Source organism: Rattus norvegicus, chromosome X, assembly GCF_021556685.1.
Source record: "Rattus norvegicus strain SHRSP/BbbUtx chromosome X, alternate assembly SHRSP_T2T, whole genome shotgun sequence".
Classification (NCBI taxonomy): domain Eukaryota; kingdom Metazoa; phylum Chordata; class Mammalia; order Rodentia; family Muridae; genus Rattus; species Rattus norvegicus.
In genome coordinates, this window is record NC_141554.1 from 155,091,335 (window position 1) to 155,096,408 (window position 5,074).

Sequence of the window (5,074 nt, forward strand, 5' to 3'; positions counted from 1 at the left end):
GGTGTGTGTGTGTGTGTGTGTGTATGTGCGTTCATATTATAATTATGCATCCATTAATCGCCGCGGTGTACTCTAGTTTCCTATACATCATAATACTGCAAACTAAGTTTCCTTTTTTAATGTATTAAAACTTATTAGAATAATCTAGAATCCAGCTATAAGAAACATGTTCTCATAATAGGCACTGACAGAGAAACATTTAATGGGGCATACAACATGGGGCTTCCCCTCTAGAACCACATTATCTTGTCAATACTTAAGCTGTGGCAATTTTCAGGAGGGACCAGCAAGTTCTATATCATTTATAGGTTAGTCTGGTTCTAGGTAAATACTCTGGCTGCAATTTCAACTAAATTTATGCTAAAATATGATTGACCACAGAAGCAGACCCAACAATTAAAGCAATTGACAACGTAGTGACAGCAGACTGTGTCAGCCTTAGAAAAGGGGAGCCTTGGTTTTAACTTAGCAGAAGAGCACTTAGTAGACCAGCATGCACAAGGTACCCAGATCCAATCCCCAGCACCTTAAAAAAATAATAAAGGAAAAGAGAAGAAAAACAAAAAACAATTAATTCTTCTCCTTCCCTAGGCTATGAATGCAAAGCCCTTAAGAGTCTCCATGATTCTGCTACAGAAGTCATTAGCTTTTGCCCAGTCTCTGGTTTATGTTTTTGTCTGTTCTGCTCAAGATTAATTGTAATGCAGGATTAATCCCAGATACCCTGGAGTCATGTATTGTTTTTCTAACCAATAGATGACCCAGAAGAAACAGATGGCAAGTTTTCTCAAAGGTTCACCTGGTGAAATTTTGAGGTTCACACTCAAGTCGGAAAGACCAAGGCAGACCAAGGCTTCTATTAGCAGGATTATCAGGGTAACATTCAGGGCAATAATCAGCCCTGTTAATAAAGTCTAAGAACCCTCTGTAATATTCTTTTTCAACAAGTTCAGTTTGGTACAACCAGTGCCCTAGTTCTAAACTAGAGAACCACCTCTGTCCTCAATCAGGGCAATGCAAATTATCAGAGAACAACTGGGCTTAGAAAGACAACACAAAGCAATGTAACAACAAAAAGCAACAATAATATGGAGAGGAAAAGCAATAAGCAACAATTAGTCCCATTTCTTTTAGCAACTTGTCAGTTCAACAACACTGGAGTGTTGAACCTGGCTTGCACCTTAGTACTGTTCTTCAAGATCTTCTAGTTTTTCACTCAGTTGCACCTCAGTCTCTGTACTCAGGGGCCAGTCCAGTCTAGGACACTGCCAGTCGCGAACTAGCAGCACAGATCACAGAATAGCTCCTTCAAAGGAAAGCCAGGCCTCTAGTGCAAACCAGTTGCTTTTTCCTGTCTAATATCAGCTAGAGGCAGAATCACACAAAGGCTCTGCTCTACTGGTAAATTGCTTGGTGAAACAGAGGCACTGCTGGATCCAGTGAGCCTTCAGTTGGTTTCAGGAAGTCTCGCCAATAACCCTTCACAGTGATATAGTAGGGTCAGGAAGACCTGGTGGAGTATATTCAGTGAAGTCAGTCTTGAAAGGACCTTGATTTGGACCCAGTTACAGAGAAGTCACTGGTGTTGAGTTTGCGGGATGGTCTGGGGATGCATTACATCTTGATTTCTGTTTGTGCCATAGGAGAGATTTGGCGGGGTGGGTAGGGATCCCTTGTCAAAGACAATTTCCAGCAAGATTTTAAAACATGGGACAGTCAGGATCAGCGGTGCCAGTGCTCCTTCTGTTCCACAGCGCTGGTCTGCAACCCATAGCCACCATGACAAAATGCAAACTAAGTTTCTAATGAGATAAAATTTCATGTTCAATATATTGCCTATTTATGCAAACACTATACTGAGTATTGGTGACTATGAGCATTGGCATTAGAAGTAAAAAAAAATGGTGCAAACATTTGGAAAAGAATTATACATATATTTATAAACTCAACTACACATTTACTTAAGACCTACCAATTTCATTCTTAGGCATTTATTGGAAAGGCATAAAAGCAGGTGTCCAGAGAATATCTAATGTGAACATATTTATCTATAGAGACCTTACATAAAGTAGTTTCAAATCATTGACTACCAACAGGCATGATTACTCAAATTGAAGTGCATTTGTACCATGAAAATATTACTGTAGATTATGCACGGTTATTAAAATATTCAAACAGGTAAAGGGAATATATATATATATATATATATATATATATATATATATATATATATATATATATATATATCTGGAAGAATCCTGCCCCAGACTACTCTTTGATACCTGTGTCCAGAGGGCTCCAGGCGGGTTCCTCTTGGGTCAGGAATGTGAGCAGAAGTGATGGTACCCACTGAGTTCTCAGGATTGTCTGCACTTCTGAGAGTTACCCCGCAATGGATTTGGGTACAGAGAGCTGTGGTACAAGGTTATCTCTGGGAACAGGTGGAAACCTGAAGCATCCAGTCACAGACTGCTGACTGCTCCTGGGTTCATGTTTCCTGAGGGCTCTAGATGGGTCCCTACAGGCAGAAATGGTAGTCTTACCAGTGCTCTCAGGTGTGTAAAAGTTAATTTCTACTGGAAGATATAGATGATAAATTATAACTGAAATAATTTACCTAAAAATAACTAATCGTGAGGAGAAATTATAATGATGGAAACAAAATGTAGGAAGAGATTGAACATACCAAGATATCTAATGTAATATATCTCTAAATAGGCATTGTAAGCAGAGTTTTTTTTTTCAGAAGAACTTGAATTAGGTACATAGAGACTAGGAGAAAGGACAAGAAAAGCAAAGGAATAAATTACTGTTGATGCACTGAAAAGTAAAAACAAAGGATGTGTTTGATAACGGAAATTTTTTTAAATTTTTTTATTAGATATATTTATTTACTTACATTTCAAATGTTATTCTGTTTCCAGATTTCCTGTTCATAAGCCCCCATCCCCTCCCCCTCCCCCATTTTGGTATTCTCCCCATCCATCCCCCTTACTACCCCCCATATTCCCCTGGACTGGGAGTCCAACCCTGGCGGGACCAAGGGCTTCCCCTTTCACTGGTGCCCCAACAAGGCTATTCTCTGTTACATATGCAGTTGGAGCCCTGGGTAAGTCCATGTGTAGTCTTTCCCTAGTGGTTTAGAGACTGGAAGCTCTGGTTGGTTGGCATTGTTATTCTTATGGGGTTGCAAGCTCCTTCAGCTCTTTCAATCCTTCCTCTAATTTCCCCCAAGGGGGTGCTGTTCTCAGTTCAGTGGTTTGCTGCTAGAGATTGCAGGGCTGGAGAGATGGCTCAGACATTAAAAGCTAGGCTCACAACCAAAAATATAAGGATGACATTTTCTAGTTCTATCCATTTATCCGCAAAACTCAGAATGTCCACATTCTTAATAGTTGAATAGTATTCCATTGTGTAAATGAACCACATTTTCTGTATTCATTCTTCTGTCCTGGGACATATGAATTGATTCCAGCTTCCGGCAGTCACAAATAAGGCTGCTATGAACAGAGCAAAGCATGTGCCCCTATGGAATGGTGGGACAAATTTTAGGTATATTCCCAAGAGAGGTATAGCTGGGTTTTTAGGAAGGTCTATTTCAAATTTTCTGAGGAACCTCCAAATTGATTTCCAGAGTGTTTGTACCAGTCTGCAATCCTACTAGCAATAGACGAGTGTTCCTCTTTCTCCACATCCTTGCCAGGATCTGCTGTCACCTGAGTTTTTGATCTTAGTCACTCTGACTGATGTGAGGTGAAATCTCAGGGTTGTTTTGATTTGCATTTCTGTGATAACTAAGGACTTTGAACATTTCTTTATGTGCTTCTGACCACTCGAGATTCCTTTATTATGAATTCTCAGTTTAGTTCTACAGTACATTTTTTGATTGGGTTGTTTGGTTTTATTTGTGGTAACCTTCTTGAGTTCTTTATTTTATTTTATTTTATTTTTTCCTCCCTCTTTATTAAATTGGGTATTTTTTATTTACACTTCAATTGTTATTCCCTTTCCCGGTTTCCAGGCCAACATCCCCCTAATCCTTCCCCCTCCCTTTCTACATGGGTGTTCCCCTCCCAATCTTCCACCCATTACCACCCTCCCCCCAACAATCACATTAACTGTGGGTTCAGTCTTGGCAGGACAAAGGACTTCCCCTTCCACTGGTGCTCTTAACTAGGCCATTCATTGCTACGTATGCAGTTGGAGCCCAGGGTCAGTCCATGTATAGTCTTTGGGTAGTGGCTTAGTCCCTGGAAGCTCTGGTTGCTTGGCATTGTTGTACTTTTGGGGTCTCGAGCACCTTCAAGCACTTCCAGTTCTTTCTCTGATTCCTTCAACAGGGATCCCATTCTCAGCTCAGTGGTTTGCTGCTGGTATTCACCTATGTATTTGCCATATTCTGACTGTGTCTCTCAGGAGAGATCTACATCCGGTTCTTGTCAGCCTGCACTTATTTGCTTCATCCACCTTATCTAGTTTGGTGGCTGTATATGTATGGGCCACATGGGGGCAGGCTCTGAATGGGCGTTTCTTCAGCCTCTGTTCTAAACTTTGCCTCCCTATTCCCTCCCAAGGGTATTCTTGTTCCCCTTTTAAAGAGGGAGTGAAGCATTCCCATTTTAGTTATCCTTCTTGACTTTCATGTGTTCTGTGCATTTAGGGTAATTAGAGCATTTGGGCTAGTATACACTTATCAATGAGTGTATACCATGTATATTTTTCTGTGATTGGGTTAGCTCACTCAGGATGATATTTTGGAGTTCCATTCATTTGCTTATGAATTTCATAAAGTCATTGTTTTTGATAGCTGAGTAGTATTCCACTGTGTAGACCTACCACATTTTCTGTATCCATTCCTCTGGTGAAGGGCATCTGGGTTATTTCCAGCTTCTGGCTACTATAAATAAGGCTGCTATGAACATGGTGGGGCATGTCTCTTTGTTGGATGTGGGGGCAACATTTAGATATATGGTCAAGAGTGTTATAGCTGGGTCCTCAGGTAGTTCAATGTCCAATTTTCTGAGGAACCTCCAGACTGATTTCCAGAATGGTTGTACCAGTCTGCAATGCCACC

General features: G+C 40.6%; 1 pseudogene; it reads right to left on the reverse strand.

Annotated features, from left to right (window-relative positions):
- Window positions 1-642: 642 nt before the first annotated feature.
- On the reverse strand, window positions 643-1,991 carry LOC147998394 (torsin-1A-interacting protein 2 pseudogene; annotated as a pseudogene).
- Between the last annotated feature and the right edge of the window lie 3,083 nt (window positions 1,992-5,074).